At 42.5% G+C, this 18,598-nt stretch overlaps 1 long non-coding RNA gene across 3 annotated transcripts in view; it reads left to right on the forward strand.

Annotated features, from left to right (window-relative positions):
- The window catches only part of LOC137324539 (uncharacterized), a 35,728-nt gene that overhangs the window by 6,483 nt on the left and 10,647 nt on the right, over nucleotides 1-18,598 (forward strand). Inside the window, exons 2-3 of one of the 3 annotated variants that reach the window (XR_010963656.1) lie at nucleotides 1,558-1,641; nucleotides 15,463-15,579. This is a non-coding gene — a long non-coding RNA (uncharacterized lncRNA). The remainder of the gene's footprint in view (nucleotides 1-1,557; nucleotides 1,642-15,462; nucleotides 15,580-18,598) is intronic. The other 2 variants (XR_010963657.1, XR_010963658.1) reach the window with 2 other exon arrangements.

Genomic DNA, 18,598 nt, shown 5'->3' on the forward strand with positions numbered 1-18,598 from the left:
GTGTAATGTAGTGAACAAATGCATGGTACTGACTCCTTGCAATTACTTCACTGAAACCAGTGATCTTAACTGAAAGGCACATTCATAGAGCCACATTTTTATAGGTCTACAATGGTGTTGACTCCCTGATCCTTAGCTCGTTGACAATTAAAAGTTCAGCCAACATCCTTGTAACAATGTGTCTGCATTTGGATGCATACCTGTAGTGTTAAAAACATTAAGATAATTCAGATATTTTTCATCCCAGATTTGAGGGCTGGAATTAAGGGGAACAGATAGGGTGGATAGAGAGAAACTATTTCCACTGGTTGTGGATTTTAGGAGTAAGGGGCACAGTCTAAAAATTAGAGCCAGACCTTTCAGGAGCGAGATTAGAAAACATTTCTACACACAAAGGGTTGTAGAAGTTTGGAACTCTCTTCCGCAAACGGCAATTGATACTAGCTCAATTGCTAAATTTAAATCTGAGATAGATAGCTTTTTGGCAACCGAAGGTATTAAGGGATATGGGCCACAGGCAGGTATATGGAGTTAGATCACAGATCAGCCATGATCTTATCAAATGGCGGAGCAGGCACGAGGGGCTGAATGGCCGACTCCTGTTCCTATGTTCCTATGAATGATGTTGCTGATGACAGCACCAAAGAAGCAAAAACTGAAGTGCTTGATAGATCAACACAATATGGTCTGAGAAAATATAGATACTATTCCAATATTAAAAATGCAAGCTGCATCTACGGTAGCATGTGAGAAAGATCATATGGTGAGGAAAAACGAGAATACAATGTGTTTCCACTGAACCCGGAAGATTTCAATGAATCCCATATAAAGTACTGGCTGAGAAATATAAGCTGCTTCCCAGACTTGACGAGTAAAAAAAAAAGTCAGTGAATAAATGTATAATTATGTCCCATTTACTCAACCATCAAAAGGCATTGAAAGCTGACAATATAAGGAAAATAGCATTCTCGTAAACATCACTCTGTGCAATGAATAAGCCTTGCTGTTTTTTTTCTAAATCTAATAAATTACCAGCATTTTGTTGGACTTTTTTTTTTGTTCAGATCATCATGCCCCAATTCAAATAATTCTATATTACCAACAGTGTCCCTGAACTCCAGATTCCTCATCAGTGAGGATAAGCATTTAACATTACAGTATCTCCAAGAGTGAAAATAGACTACGAAAATGACAACAATGAAATTGTGATATTTTTCTGACCACTAAAATCATGCAATGATTACACATAGTGAAGAATCTAGTACCTCATTAATCATCAAGTCCGATTCTGAAGTGGGCTCAAGAATTGAAAATCAATAGTTCGCCGTAACCTGGTTACATCCCCATGCGAACGGACAGAACCTTTGTAACTCCAGTTGTACTATATGCAGTTTTGGGCTCCACTCCACAGAAAGGATATTGAGGTAATAGAGGTAACAGTCCAGTACAGATTCACCAGGATGATGCCTGGTATGAAAAAATAGAAGAAAAGGCTTTCTCCTGCATCTGTCCTAAATCACTTACATTTAATTTTATATCTATGTCCCTTTGTTCCAGGTCCTTCAACCACTGGAAATAGTATGTTGCTGTCTACGTTGTCCCATCCCTTTAAAATTTTAAAATTTTGAATATCTCTATCAGGTCAGTACGTAATCTCCTCTGTTCTAATGAAAACAATGACATACTGACAATGCAGACTCAGAAGCTGGTATCGGGCTCAAACTAATTTGGCAGGAGGATGGGCATCATGATGAACCATTAGAGAGGAGAAACAAGATGCACAGAGGACTGGGAGGGACAATAACACTAGAGTAAAGAATAGTTCACAAATAGGAGGGATCAGACAGGGGGCAAATGCGATGCAGTCTAAGATGAGATTGGAGTGCATAAACGTAAATAAGGTTGGTGAACTGCAGGCTCAAATCGCCACATTGGACTACGATATAGTGGCAATAACAAAGACCTGACTCAAAGAAGTGGAGGATTGGCTACTTAATATTCCTGGCTACAAGGTATCCAGGAAAGAAAGGAGGGGGGGTTGGCAGTATTGATCAAAGAAATTATTATAGCTTTGGAAAGGGATGATGTAGTTGAGGGGGTCAAAGACAGAATCTATTTGGATAGAATTAAGGAACAATAGAGGTGGTGTTATGCTACTGGGTGTATACTATATGCCACCAAATAGTGGGAAGGAGATAGAGGAGCAAATTTGCAGGCAAATTACAGAAAGATGCAAGAACTATAGAGTAGTAATAATGGGGGACTTCAAATATTCCAGTATAGACTCAAACAGTAACAGTGTAAAGGGCAAAGAGGGGGAGGAATTCCTGAAATGTGTTCAACAGAACTTCCAGGAACAGTGTGTTTCTAGACTAGCCAGAAAGGAAACAGTGCTGGATCTAGATCTCGGGAATGAAGTGGGGCAGGTGAAGCATGTTTTAATGGGGGAACATTTGGGAAACAATTATCATAATATCATTAGGTTTAGAATAGTTATGGAAAAGGACAAGGAACAATCAACTGTGAGAATGCTTAACTGGAGGAGGGCAAATTTCAGTGAGTTAAAAAGGGATCTTGCTTGGGTGGATTGGAATCAAAAATTGGTAGGCAAAACAGTAATTGAACAATGGGAGACCTTCAAGGAGGAGTTGGTTCGGCTACAGAATAAACACATCCCTACGAGAGGGAAAGGAAGGAAAGCTAGAGCTCCCTGGATGACTAAAGATATAGAGATTAAAATGAAACAGAAAGAGGAGGCTTATGACGAATGTAAGGTTCATAATATAGTAGAGAACCGGGCTGAATACAGAAAGTACAGAGGAGATCGAAAAAAGGGAATAAGAGGGGCAAAGAGAGAGTATGAGAATAGATTAGCAGCTAACATAAAAGGGAATTCAAAAGTCTTTTATAAACATATAAATAGTCAAAGGAAGGGTGGAACCGATTAAGGGAAAAAGAGGAGATCTTCTTGTGGAGGCAGTGGGCATGGCTGAGGCACTAAATGAATACTTCGCATCGGTCCTCACTAGAGAAGAGGATGCTGCCACTGTAGCAGTAAAGGAGGAGGTAGTAGTGATATTGAATAGGATAAAAATAGATAAAGAGGAGGAACTTAAAAGATTGGCAGTACTCAAAGTAGAAAAGTCACCCAGTCCAGATGGGATGCATCCTGGGTTACTGAGGGAAGTAAGGGTGGAAATTGCAGAGGCTCTAGCCACAATCTTGCAATTCTCCTTCGATATAGGGATGGTGCAGGAGGACTGGAGGATTGCAAATGTTATACCCCTGTTCAAAAAGGGGCAGAGGGATAAACCTGGCCAGTTACAGGCCAGTCAGCCTAATGTCGGTGATGGGGAAACTTTGAGACACAATAATCTGGGACAAAATTAATTGGCACTTTGAAAAGTATGGCTAATAAATGAAAGTCAGCACGGAAAATCATGTTTGACTAACTTGATTGAGTTCTTTGAAGAAGTAACGGAAAGGGTTTGATGGGTGTCAAAAGTAAGTTATTCTAATATTGATGTGTTGTATATGGACTTACAAAAGGCATTTGATGAAGTACCACATAATAGACTTGTTAGCAAAATTAATGCTCATGGATTAAAGGGACAGTGGCAGTGTGGATTCAAAATTTACTAGGGGACAGAAAGCAGAGAGTAGTGGTGAACGGTTGTTTTTCAGACTGGAGGGAGGTATACTGTGGTGTTCCCCAGAGGTCAGTATTAGAACCACTGCTCTTTTTGTTATATATTAATGACCTGCACTTGGGTATAGAGGGCATAATTTCAAAGTTTGCAGATGACACGAAACTCTGAAATGTAGTAAACAATGTGGAAGATAGAAACAGACTTCAGGAGAACACAGACAGACTGGTGAAATGGGCAGACACATGGCAGATGACATTTAACACAGAGAAGTGTGAAGTGATGCATTTTGGTAGGAAGAATGAGGAAAGGCAATATAAACTAAATGGTACAATTTTAAAGGGGGTGCGGGAACAGAGAGATCTGGGAGTGCACATATACAAATCTTTGAAGGTGGCAGGACAAGTTGAGAAGGCTGTTTTTAAAAAAAAAACATATGGGATCCTGCGCTTTATTAATAGTGGCATTGAGTACAGAAGCAATGAAGTTATGCTGAACCTTTATAAAACACTGGTTAGGCCTCAGCTGGAAGATTGTGTTCAATTCTGGGCATACTTTAGGAAGGCTGTCAAGGCCTTAGAGAGGGTGCAGAAGAGATTTACTAGAATAGCACCAGGAATGAGAGGCTTCAGTTATGTGGAGAGACTGGAGAAGCTGGGGTTGTTCTCCTTAGAACAGAGAAGGTTAAGGGGAGATTTGATAGAGGCTTTCAAAATCATGAACAGCTTGACAGAGTAAATAAGGAGAAACTGCTTCCAGTGGTAGAAGAGTCGGCAATCAGAGGACAAAGTTTTAAGGTGATCGGCAAAAAAGCCAATGGTGACATGAGGAAAAATTTTCTTACGCAGTGAGTTGTAAAGATCTGGAATGCACTGCCTGAAAGGGTGGTGGAAGCAGATTCAATGGTAACTTTCAAAAAGGAATTGGATAAATTGAAAGAAAAAAATGTACAGGGCTATGGGGAAAGAGCAGGGGAATGGGACTAAATGGATGGCTCTGTCAAAGAGCCGGCATAGGCACGATGGGCCTAATGGCCTCCTCCTGTGCTGTACCTACTATGAAACCCACACCACAGACCAAAGTGCCAAATGTGATAAAGGTGATTAAGTTAGTTACCAACACAATAATTGCCTTCCATTCATTTCTCACCCAAGTGTCAACCCATTGTGTCTATCTTACAACAAGATTTCCTAACTCTACTATTCCTACAAAGTGCCTACATATGGCCTCAGCAAAGCCAATGGAAGGTCGCTGCTGTTCATGTGCAGACCCCTAAGATGGTCAGGGCCGGTGACCTCTTGGTGCTTGAGCCTTTCGTCCTGGCTGCAGACTGCTGCACCTCGGTTGCTGCCAGGCAGTCTGACCCAGCTCACATGCTGGCACCACAGCAGGTATTGGCTGAAGACGTTGCCAAGGAGCAGATGTACTGTCATCTTGAGATTGGGCAACACGTACTGCTACCAGCACATCACTGCCACTCCCGTCGGGTTGGAACTCATCACGTCCACTGATCTGCTGGAGAGCAGGCTGCAGAAGATGAGTGGCTCCTTGAAAGCCCCTATCCATTTGCTGCACCAACCTCTCCATGGTGGATGTCTGACTGTGCAAAAGATGGAACACAGGTTTGAGCCCACAGTCTGCAAAGCAGCCGTTTGAACTTCCACCAAAGCTGCAAATCCTGGTGACACTGACTCCCTTTGTGAGGACCTGGCTGCATTATCCATGGAGGTAGCCACACTCTTCAGGGTAGACTGCAGAATGCTGATGCCACGCGAGATGCTACCACGCAGGCTGAAAGTGCACTCCTCCACACTTTCAGCCATAATGCTGAAACTCTTGGAAGACCTTCCAATATCTGGTATAGCTTCTTGTGAATGACAAACAGTTTTATCTTCATGGTTGGCTCCCTGAAGTCCTTATTTCTATCATCCTCAGCAGAGCTGGGAGAGGACCTCACCCTTTGGTGAATTCTCTCATGGGCTATCCCTGCTACCAGTACCTGCTGCTTATTCGTGCTGGGTGTTTCACCAAGTGCAGAACCCTCTAGATTACAATCTTGCCCACGCAGTGCCAGTGTCAGTGCTGGCACTTGAAACTGGTGAAGTGTGTGATTATCCTCCGAGGTATTTTCTTCAGGAAGTTCTTGCTACTAGGGGAACGAGAAAAGGAACAAGAGTTAGGAAAGCATTGAGAAGCTGGATATTAGTAGGTGACAGTCTTGACAATGCCACTTGAAGTTGTGAAGCTTGCTGAATATTTGCTGAGGTGAATGAAAGGTTAAAAGTAATATTCAGATACCCTGCTCAGATAAGCCACCAGACTCATCTTCCCTGATGCTCATGGCTCTGACCAGGCCATTATTGTCCAGGCTTCCTTCTCTGTCTGGGTGAGGGCTATGATATTGGGTACTCTTGCCCCTCTCTTTTTGCATTACGTGCTGTCTTGTCCTGCAGAAAGAGAGGGCGAGAGCTAGTGAGTATTATTCATGTATTGCACGTGTTGAGTGCTGGAGAAGAAGCAAGATGGAATGAGGATGGGAAGGTGATGAATGTAAAGCCAAGTATGTGTGATGTGAAGGGAGGAAGTAGTGCTGGGGGGAGTTGGTGGTTGTGCAAGTGCTGGGATGTGAGAAGAGAATGCTGTTAGTCTGTGGTGTGAAGAGAGCAAAGGAAGAGGTGAGTATGCTTGAAAGAGAGGTGATGCATGTGCCATTGTGATTGTAAGCTGAAGGATGTGATAGAAGCGAGCGAATGGTTGAGGGTGATGGGGCAGGGGGTGAAATAAGTGTTGTCAGATGCTATTGAGAGAGCTGGAGAAATGAAGAGCTGTACTCACCTTGCTGCACTTGTGAGGTCATTGAACCTCTTCTAACACTGAAATCAGATCCTGGGGGGCGATGCTGCTGGCACTGATCCGCCAGCCACTTGTGTCCAGGCCAGCTGCATGGTGGACAGTGGGATGCGCCTGTAGGTGCTGGGGATCAGTACCTCCCTCTTTGCCCTGCCATCCTCCACGAGGACCTCTAAACAGCCATCAGAAAACCTGGGGACAGCCTGCTGACTAATTTCTGGAAGCAGAATTCTGTCTAGCACTGTTACAACAAAATCTCAAAGCATGGAATGCGACCTCGCTTGAAGAATTGGATATATACTTCAAAAGGAAACGTTTGTAGGGCATTGGACAAAGAGCAGGGAAGTAGAACTAATTGGATAGTTCTTTCAAAGAGCTGGCACAGCCATGATGGACTGAATGGTCTCTTTCTGTGCTGTATGATTCTAAATAGGCCTTGAGAGGCCCTCAAGAAATTGCACAGTGAAAATATGCCAAAAAAAAGTGCAGAGGTATTCTATATAAAAAAAAATTGTTAATATTGGACAAAAATGTGCAGTGGTTATTTAATATACAGATAATTATTTTTATAGTTACATCTGCCCGATTCCCAACACAATCTGATGGGCAGCCCATCAATCATATTGAAATGAGGCTCGGGACTAAAATCATCTGGGCCTCATGCTGGTGACATTGTGGGGTTTTCTACTCGCCCTGTACCCCCATCCGCCTGATTTGCACCAGAGTTAAAATAGGGGGATGGAGTATTTGGGGGATTTAGGGCTGAGGGAGATTGCAAAGATATATGGCAAGGCTATGGAGGTATTGAAAGATGAGGACAAGGATTTTGAATTTAATGCATTTGGGGATGGGGAATCAATGTAGTTTAACAGGAACGGGTAATGGGCGAATTGGACTTAATGTAGCACTGGATATGTGCAACAGAGATTTGGATGTGTTTGAGTTTATGGAAGGCCCACAAGAAGAACGTGGAGTGTGTAGGTGACAAAGGCCTGTATCTGGGTTTCAGTGGTGAAGGAGCTAAGGCAGATAATATTGTAAAGTGAAAGTAAGCAGCCTTTGAGATGGAAAGGATATTGGGTCAGAAACTGAGCATGGGGGTCAATCAGGATGGAAAGTTGTGAATGCTCCTTTTCAGGCTAAGAGGGTGGTTGGGGAGAAAGTGGAGTCAATGGCAAAGGAGTGGAGTTTGCTGCAGGGCCAAAGACAACAGCTTCAATCTTTCCAATGTTAAACTGGATGAAGTTATGACTTATCCAGGACTGGCAGCCGAATAGCACAGATGCAGTCAGGGAGTTCATGTGGGAGGTGGTGGGTGTCATTGGTGTACAAGAGAAAGCTAACCCTGTGGCTGAGAATGATGGCACCAAAGGGCCGCATGTAGTTGAAGAAAGGGTGGGGCCATGAATTGGTCTTTGAACTCCAGAGGTGGTGGTGTGAGGAAGAGAAAAGAAGCTGTTACTGGAGATGAACTGGCTGTGTTTTCATTAGATAGGAATAGAAGCATACCAGGTCAGTCCCGTGGAGCTGGTTGACTGAGGTGTTGGAGGAGAATGGTGTGATCAACTATGTTAAACTATGAGAGTTTGAGGTGGGAAAATGTATCATGGTCACAAGCATGCAGGATGTTCATGATTTTGTTTGGGACTGTTTTGGTGTGTAGTTTCTGAAGTAGAAATAAGTATAATATAACTACACTAACAACTAATTAGCATCAATAAGGTACAAATCTATTATATTTAAAAACAGTGACTGGTCTCAGGATTCCAAAGGTACTACTTCAGTAGGTGCGCTGTCAACATAATGACATGTGACAAATTGAAAACAAAGGGGTGCCACCTAATATGACAGCCGAAACGATACCCTTAAAATTCACACTAATTATCACTGTTTCTGGCATCAAAGAAAACATCAATAGAAGCACGTACTAATGTTACTTAGAATATTCAATCTAATTTCTAATAAAATCTAATAAAAAGCAGGAACTAAGTGTCACAAAACATATTTGAAAGTTCTTTATCTGAATGCACGTAGCATTTGTAACAAAATGGACGAGTAAACGGCACAAATAACTACGTATGGGTATGATCTTGTGGCCATTACAGAAACATGGCTGCAGGGTGACAACGACTGGGAATTAAATATGCCAGGGTATTTAACAATCAGGAAGGACAGGCAGGAAGGAAGGGGAGGTGGTGTGGCTATGTTAATAAAGGAAGGAATCACTGTAATACAGAGAAATGATATTGGGACAAAGGATCAGGATAATGAAACAGTTTGGGTAGAGATGAGGAATAATAAGGGGGAAAAAAACACTAGTGGGCGTATTATATAGGTCTCCTAATAGTTGCAACTCTGCTGGAAGAAGTATTAATCAGGAAATAGTCAGGGCATGTAATAAGGGAACAGCAATAATTATGGGGGATTTTAACTATCATATTAACTGGACAAATCAAATTGGGCAGGGCAGCCTTGAGGAAGAGTTTATTGAGTGTATTGGGGATGGATTTCTTGAGCAGTATGTAACTGATCCTACAAGGGGGCAAGCAACCTTGGACCTGGTCCTGTGTAATGAGCCAGGATTAATTAATAATGTCCTTGGAATGAGTGACCATAACATGGTTACATTCCATATCCAATTAGAGGGTGAAAAGGTTGGTTCTCAAACAAGCGTACTGAGCTTGAATAAAGGATGGTATGAGAACGGAATTGATTAAAGTGGACTGGGAAAATAGATTAAAGGGTAAGACTGTACATGAGCAGTGGTGTTCATTTAAGGAGTTATTTTACAACTTTCAAAAAATATATATTCCACTGAGGGAAAAAAGGGTCTAAAAGAAATGACAGCCATCCGTGGCTAAGTAAAGAAATTAAGGATAATATCCGACTAAAAACAAGGACATATAAGGTCGCCAAACTTAGTGGGAGGATAGAAGATTGGGAAGTCTTCAAAAGACAGCAAAAAGTAACTAAAGGATTGATTAAGAAAGGGAAGATAGATTATGAAAATAAATTAGCAAAAAATATAAAGACAGATAGCCAGAGTTTCTACAGTTATATAAAAAGAAAAAGGGTGGCTAAAGCAAACGTAGGTCCCTTAGAGGATGAGACCGGGAAATTAATGGTGGGAAACATGGAGATGGCAAAAATGCTGAACAAATTTTTTGTTTCAGTCTTTACGGTAGAGGACACTAAGAATATCCCAACACTGGACAAACAGGGGGCTCTAGGGGGGGAGGAGCTAAATACGATTAAAATCACTAAGGAATTGGTACTCAGTAAATTAATGGGATTCAAGGCGGATAAATCCCCTGGACCTGATGGCTTACATCCTAGGGTCTTGAGGGAAGTGGCAGTAGGGATTGTGGATGCTTTGGTAATAATTTTCCAAAATTCTCGGGACTCGGCAAAGGTCCCGGCAGATTGGAAAACTGCTAATGTAACACCCTTATTTAAAAAGGGTAGTAGGCAGAAGGCTGGAAATTATAGACCAGTTAGCCTAACATCTGTGGTGGGTAAAATTTTGGAGTCTATTATTAAGGAGACAGTAGCAGAACATTTGGATAAACATAATTTAATAGGACAAAGTCAGCATGGCTTTACGAAGGGGAAGTCATGTCTGACAAATTTGCTTGAGTTCTTTGAGGACATAACGTACAGGGTGGATAAAGGGGAACCAGTGGACGTAGTGTATTTAGACTTCCAGAAGGCATTCGACAAGGTGCCACATAAAAGATTATTGCTCAAGATAAAGAATCACTGGATTGGGGGTAATATTCTGGCATGGGTGGAGGATTGGTTATCTAACAGGAAGCAGAGAGTTGGGATAAATGGTTTATTCTCGGACTGGCAACCAGTAGCCAGTGGTGTTCCGCAGGGGCGGTGCTGGGTCCCCAACTCTTTACGATCTATATTAACGATTTGGAGGAGGGGACCGAGTGTAACATATCAAAGTTTGCAGATGATACAAAGATGGGAGGGAAAGTAGAGAGTGAGGAGGACATAAAAAACCTGCAGGGGGATATAGACAGGCTGGGTGAGTGGGAGGAGATTTGGTAGATGCATTACAATATTGGAAAATGTGAGATTATGCACTTTGGCAGGAAAAATCAGAGAGCAAGTTATTATCTTAATGGCAAGAAACTGGAAAGTACTGCAGTACAAAGGGATCTGGGGGTCCTAGTGCAAGAAGATCAAAAAGTTAGTATGCAGGTGATCAAGAAGGCCAACGGAATGTTGGCTTTTATTGCTCGGGGGATAGAATATAAAAACAGGGAGGTATTGCTGCAGTTATATAAGGTATTGGTGAGACCGCACCTGTAATACTGCATACAGTTTTGGTGTCCATACTTAAGAAAAGACATACTTGCTCTCGAGGCAGTACAAAGAAGGTTCACTCGGTTAATCCCGGGGATGAGGGGGCGGACATATGAGGAGAGGTTGAGTAGATTGGGACTCTACTCATTGGAGTTCAGAAGAATGAGAGGCGATCTTATTGAAACATATAAGATTGTGAAGGGGCTTGATCGGGTGGATGCGGTAAGGATGTTCCCAAGGATGGGTGAAACTAGAACTAGGGGGCATAATCTTAGAACAAGGGGCTGCTCTTTCAAAACTGAGATGAGGAGAAACTTCTTCACTCAGGGTAGTAGGTCTGTGGAATTTGCTGCCCCAGGAAGCTGTGGAAGCTACAACATTAAATAAATTTAAAACAGAAATAGACAGTTTCCGAGAGGTAAAGGGAATTAGGGGTTACGGGGAGCGGGCAGGAAATTGGACATGAATTTAGATTTGAGGTTAGGATCAGATCAGCCATGATCTTATTGAATGGCGGAGCAGGCTCGAAGGGCCGATTGGCCTACTCCTGCTCCTATTTCTTATGTTCTTATGTTCCTTGACAAGTATTTTTTTTAAAAGGAGAAACATTCCCCGATACTACTAAAGTGAATCACTTAAAGACGGCAGTTCACGGAGGAAGGAATGTATTTGTTTCTTCAGACATCTCGCATGCCCAAAGAACAAATGAACCTACAAACAGAAACACCAGATGAAAACAAAAAAAAAATCATCTGTAGCAAAAAATTACCATAGTTTGAGTCCTGGCAGCTGAAGAGATCATTCCCTAAACCCACAGGCCTCGTTCAACTGCCAGTAGCCCAATTACATCTTGTCCCTGCCTGTCCAATCAGCACACTGATCCCCTCTGTCCCCTTCTCTCACCTGCTGGAGAAATTCCACTGTTCACGTCCAATCGTCACATCACTCCCCTGCCCTCTTCTCATGCCCACCTACTTTGTCTTAATCTCCAGCCAGCAGATAGTGTCAACTCCCACTTGACTACTCACTCCACACATCCTACAATTTTAGCCTGGTGCCCTGTGAGATCTGCTTCAATCATAGCTTATCGCCTCCCCACCCCCAACCCCAACCCCAACCCCCATCCCCAAACAGCATTAGGATCTCCATGTTTACAGCAGTGACAGACATCTTGGGCCTTAAACCACCACACCCTGCAGCGTTTCGACCAGGGCCCAACCGCTACTCGTCGCCCCCCGCCCCCTTATTAACTTATCCCTCCCAACCCTCTCACATTGATCACCATTTTGGCTAGCCTCTGTTTTCCCGCCCCCCCCTGCAGATCCCCACATCTGCCCTTGCAAACCTTCCCCACTGATCAACATTCCATCCAGAATCCCCTCAATCCCCAATTGAGTAATACCTCTGTCCTTGCACACACACACCCTTTAACCACCATCTTTTTCCCCTGCCCCTGTACTGAGCAGCACATCTTTTCCCACCACAGAGTACCCATAGCCTCCCCACTAAACTGGGGAAAATCAACTACGACACATGCTACTTACCCCTGTCCCCCAGCAAGGAAATAGTTGCTGGCCCACTCGGCACCCAGTTTCTTCTCCTCTTCCCTCCCCACCACCACTGAGCATTTATTCTACTAGCCTTAGGATACTATTTTCTCCCCCACTACTCTCCTGAATATCCTCCTCCCCAGCCCTTCCCTCATCCCACTCCCCATCCATTTCCACATCTCTACCTATTCCCCACCCCCGTCTAGGTCCAGTTATTTCCCCGCCCTCTAACCCTGCTGAACTGAATACATCACTTGATCTGGACTAGTATTATATAATAGTACATTGGCTGCATGACCCACACATGTTCCTTTCAGTAACAATTAAGTTCTAAATTAACAAAATACTTATAACGAGTGTAAATAACAATAATTGAAATACCACACATTTCAACAAAAAATCCATCAGGTACACTGTAGCTGCGTGACACTTTTTTAAAATTCTGGAGACGATTGCAGCAACTTGATGGTGTACACTCTGAAAGGGGAATTAAATTGTCAATTGCATCTAACAGGAACCCATGAAGGAAGTCATCGGACGATAATGGTAACCCAAAACAGAACAAGGAAATTGTAAAAACAAATGGCTGGAATTCTTGCATAAACTGGGTCAAGCGCACAGCAAAGTAGTTTGTGGTCATACTTTACCAACAGAATAGTATTTTCTGCTCCAATTCAATGGAAACTACTCCAAAGAAAGTTTGTCTCATCAGTATTCTTTTCTATTCTATATCTTGCTGGAGCACATCAATTCCTCACTTGCATATGATGAAAAGAAAGCATGGATCCTCACGTTCTTCTCCCTTTCCCAACAACAAAGTTTGCTAAATCTTTTCACGGTAATAGTGCCACTTTAATGTATATCAAACATTTTGTTTTATACGGTAGATGTACATAGGCTAGTCATGGTCCAACTCAAGTCCTTGATCCAGCCGCACTTCTTGTTTGCCAGCTCATATGCCAGTTTAAGTTTTGGAGGGAAAAAGGCACGTATTTCTGTTGTGGGAAGATGATCGTAGAGAAAAAGTCACGTGGAGAGAGAAATATTGGGGGCCGGTGGAAGTGGCAGAGGGAGAGGTGGCGGGGTGGAGGAATTGCAGAAAATGGCCTGTCAAATATCACTCATTTGAAGTCAGACTACCTCTTCTGATTTAAAAATATCTTGACATTACTCAACATTACTTGACATTGAAAAATAACCTGATAACCTCATGTGTTTAATTGGGTTTGGAAATCTGTCTTTATTTTTCTTATTATCTCTCACTCTCAGATTCGCGCTCTTTTTTTTTCCCTCTCTCTCTCTCATCCACATCACTCTCACTCTTTATATTTTGCCAATGTTGTCTTCGTGAGTCATTTAAACAGGTGTCCAGGAAGTGGGAATAAGGAGATGACTAAAGATGAGGAAGTGGGAACAAGAGAGGGGAGAAGAAGCAATTAAGTCCTTGAGGGGAAGTAGTGGGGAGACAGAGTTATGGATACAAACATGATTCTTGAAGCTGTCGGATTGATTCCTATAAAAGGAAAAAAACAAGTAATGAGATGTTCACATTTTTCATTAACATTTCCTGGAGCAAAGTTATAATGGAGCTTGGAGTTGGTACCATACCTGGAACAGATGACATTGCTGGACCTGGATCCTGCACACCAGCCAGGAACTGGTGATTTGTGAACAAACCAGTGCTGAGGGTTGAGTATTATTATGATACACATTCCAGGCCCCCAATAATAATGCACACAAAGCAGCTAGGCACAAAATAATGCTGCTGGTTTGTTTTCATTAACATGTTTATGTAGGATTCATGTTGCTGCAAAAATCTGAGAAATGCAGAGGTGACACCTTAACTGTTAGAACAACCAGGAATTATTTTTGTTACTGAAGCATTGAAGATTATTGTAAATGTGCCCTGTGGGGAACATGTTTTCACTCTGAATAAATTTCACAGATAAACTGAGTGTTCGTAGGCTGTAGCAGTCATGTGTAAGTGAATTTCCAGCAATTAGACAGATGTATTATATTGAAGTCATTATATTTGATTAATGTATATATTTTATATGATATACACAAATGCTTTGAGTGTATATATTATGTCCTTGTACATATTAAAATACTCTTTGCCCTTAACGCTGAATGTCTGATTTTAAAGTACTGTGATGACCAATCTCTCATAAATTGACTCAAGGGGGTCAATATTAACCCCCCACGATGGGCAGAAGAGGGTCGAAGGAGGGTTAAAAATGAAAAACCACAAATCACGATCCCAACCCACCGCCTCCCCCGCAAATGGCCGATCTCCAACCCATGAGCTCGAGCCGCTTGCCCAGCGATCAGCCGATCCCCACTCCCCTCCAGCCCCCGATCTTTCCCTCCCTATGTCCCAATTTCCGGTTCCAACCCCCACCACCAACCCCCAATCTTTCCCTCATGATTGCCAGGCTCCGACCCCCACCACCAACCCCCAATCTTTTCCTCCATCCCTCCTGATTGCCGGGCTCCAACCCCCACCAAGCCCCGATCTTTCCCCAACGGTCCCCAGCTGCGGCCTTCTGCAGCTAGCTTTCCTGTCCGGTAGTAGACCAGCCTGTCAATCTGGCCAGCTGCAGGGCCAGAAACAGAATTTTAAAAAGTGATAATGAGGTCCTGCCGTTAAATTCGGCAGGACCTCCTCGATCCCCCCCGGGGTTTCCAGGATTCCTCCCCACCCCCCCCCACTACTGTGATTCCCCCGCTCCCTCCCCGCCTTTCCGTAAATATCAGGGCCAAGATGTTTCAATAGTGATGTTTACTCAATGTGCTCTGAAATTAACTGCAATATACCACTTTTAATGTAAAATAAAATAAATTCTGGAGAGCATACCGCCGGACTGTTGCATCTCCTTCTCCTCCCAGGAATGAGCATTAGTCTTCCTATAGGGGTGGGGGGGAGTAATCATTTGGAAAGATTATGTACAATTGGACAAAATTGAAGGTGAATTCAATGTCAATGCATAAAATGGATTCTGTGGGCAAGTGGCACAACGCCTAATCCCATGTTTGGTTGATAAAGTGGACATGCACAGGAGGTGGGTGTAATGAGGGTTTTCCTTATTGCACCATAGGGTACTCTCCTTACTGGACACCTTGTCTGGCAGGAAGTGATGGTGAGATTGAATGCTGTCTATAATACCTGGAAACAGATGTGGAAGAAGACAGCACATTTTAAGTGATCTGGGAAGGTATGACTAACCAACAGTACTGTGTACCTGGTAGACGGCACATAATGCAAAATGTAAACTGTCAACCTGTTCCGTGTTTACATCTTTAAGGGTTTCAAGATTGCCACATGGTAGCAATCAGTAACCCCCTACATTTGGGAAATCCACTAATGTAGCCTTGCACATGTTATGTTGTTCATTTGAGAAGGATAAAAGTGGTAGCCATTCTGTCCAATGCATCAGTCACCTTTTTGATACAATTGTGGCCAGCGCAGGACCTGATATTGCAGTGCTAGGTGGGACTGAGCCATAGGCATAACAATTTAGGGCAGTGGTGATCTTGCCAAGTATTGATATTGTCATCCCTATGTTGCAACGTTACTGCAGGTGACCTTGCTGCAAGCTAAGGCAGTTGTCCTGTGTAACTGGCAAGAGCTGCAGCATAGTCTGGAAGTTGCTGATCTCCCTACTTTCATCTTGTACCACCTCTACCATGAAATTGAAGTGCTTTAAAAACAAGCTTACCTTAAGGAGTGAGCAAAAATGGCTGCCAAATTTTTTTCCCCAAAATTAAAATTTTCAAGAACGTCTCAACGAGAAAATGAAACCTCTTCCAAAGGCTATTTAAGAATTGCACCCTTGTGCTTGTTGAAAATAGTCATACAAAAAAAGCAAATTTAGCACAGGGAATTGAGTGGTATTGATTTAAATATTCTTACATCAAATCTGGGGCCATAAGGTATAAACACTTTAACTCACTAATAATAGAACAGTGCCGAATTACAGCCTTAAAAGAAATCGGTGCTGGGCCTGTACTTAGAAATTTCCCTTCATTCTGCATTGGTTGCACATTTATTCTTGCAGCACTCAGGACCAGATGTTTGGCCTGAAATCGTGGCCTTAGCAAAGCAGTGCACATATGTAATGTGACATCTTCCCACTCACACCCTGCAATAAAGTTCAACATTCTATTTGCTTTGTTGCTTACTAATCTAAAGTGATGGTACATGTTAAGCATTGTGTTTACTAATGCCCTTTGATCTCTTTCAACTTTATTTCAGAGTACATATGTTGGCTTTTTTTTCTTCTAATCTGAAATACTTTACATGAGTAATACTTACTCTTGTTGAATTTCATCTGCCACTATTCCACCCACTTACAGATTATACCTAATTTGTTTTGTACATCTTTGATAGTCTCATCAGACTCAACTGATTCAAATTTGACCCGTTTGCATTGAATTTTGTTTGAGTCATGTCAATTTGGAATTAGTAGGGATTCCAGCACCAGTACCTGTACATTCCACATTGTACTCCCCTCCACCCCAACATCACACCCGTAGCAAGTACAGTACTTACTGTTTCCTACCCTTCAGCCAATTTCTTATCCATTTTCATATTTTACCTTCAATTTCTACAAATAATTATCTAATTTGAATGTTTCAAACTGCATTAAAATATTATACATGCTACTAATGCAGAGTAAACCAGACTAAGAATTATCTTCAGCATTGCCAAATCTACCAGCAGTAGCAAAAAAATGTTACAGAACCTTGTGAAACGCATCCACTTTATGCTCGTTTGCATTTATAGCATCTCAAATGAACTTTCCCACCAGCAATGTTCTTTTCTGCTGTCTTCCTAGATTGTGTCAAAACATTCAGGACCACAAAAGGCACTCCTATTCCTATACCCTCTGATCTGAAATGCCCACTGAACCCCTTTGTTCACCATTAGAAAAGGGGCAGGTTGTTTTTAAGACTGCATGGAGGATGAAAACCTGAGAAAGAGGATACATCTAGTATTGCAACATTAAGTCACCAGCCTTTTCCTCTACAGAATTCTGCAGGTTCATGAGTAAGATTATAGATGTGTTTTGATATCAGTGTAGGTCCAAGCTGTCTGTTCAAGGTGCCTTTTCAACTGCCTGAGAGCAGCAAGGCTGGATTGCATGAGATTAGTGGGTTAATCCGGTCCAGCATAGTTGACCTAAGCAGACAAGGTTGCATGACTCTTTCACACGCTGACTCAGTGCCGAGCTCTGCTCCACTTGGATTCGGGAGCCAGGATATGGATGTTGCTGATGGGTCTTCTGAAGTTGGAGAGAATGTCAGAAATTTCATAACAGCAGTTTCTGTAATACAGTCACAAATGTAGTAGTACTACCTTTCCACACTTACATTATTAGGCCTTAAATCGTATTTATGTAGCCCAGCTCATTTGTATGGGGCATGCATATCAGTACACCTACATTGGAATGGGGTACACTCATCAGAATGCACCTACATCAAAATTATAACAAATATCAAGTAAAGAATTTATGTTTACCTTCAACTGCTTTCCTAGAGTAGAAGGGGGCTGAGTCCCCTTTTTCAATATTTGTGCTGTGTTAAAACAGACATTCAATTATGTTATTTGTGCTGACCATATATGGAGAATTTTATTATGACACCCTTTATTTTATATCAAGAGACAAGAATAGCCCACACAAGGGTTCAGGTCTTAGCATAATTGGGAGTGAAAAATGAAGTGCTATGCAAAAAGTTTGTTTGTTATAGTTTTGTGTTATTACTAACTGCATGTATCACCTTTCACTGTTTTTGGACTGGATTTGAAGGCTTGGGGCACAATTTTGAGGTAAAGGGGGTGGGATAGGACCAGTGTAGGTGGAAAATCAGGGAAGACCCAGAAATGCTGACTCTGTGCTCCAAAGATATCAGTCTGGATATTTCACCTGCCCCGCCCCAGCGGGAAGTTCGATCTGCCCCATAAATGGCTTGACATGTAAAAGGAGGTGGGGCTTCTGGGATGGTGCCATCCGTGATATTTCCTGCAACTCTCTCCTCCTGTGTCCTCATCGGCCTGGGCACCAGAAATATATTGGTATTAAGATCAACCAAGGGATGGAAGTGGAGTCTACAGAGGTGTTGAGGTCTGGGTCTTGGCCTGGATCATGTCCGAACACTAGAGGTGGCAGTTGCAAGCAAATTGGTCTTCTTATAAAGGAGGCTGATTTTTCACTTTTTTTGTACCACCCTCCC

The sequence above is a fragment of the Heptranchias perlo genome, chromosome 8 (assembly GCF_035084215.1).
Source record: "Heptranchias perlo isolate sHepPer1 chromosome 8, sHepPer1.hap1, whole genome shotgun sequence".
NCBI lineage: Eukaryota > Metazoa > Chordata > Chondrichthyes > Hexanchiformes > Hexanchidae > Heptranchias > Heptranchias perlo.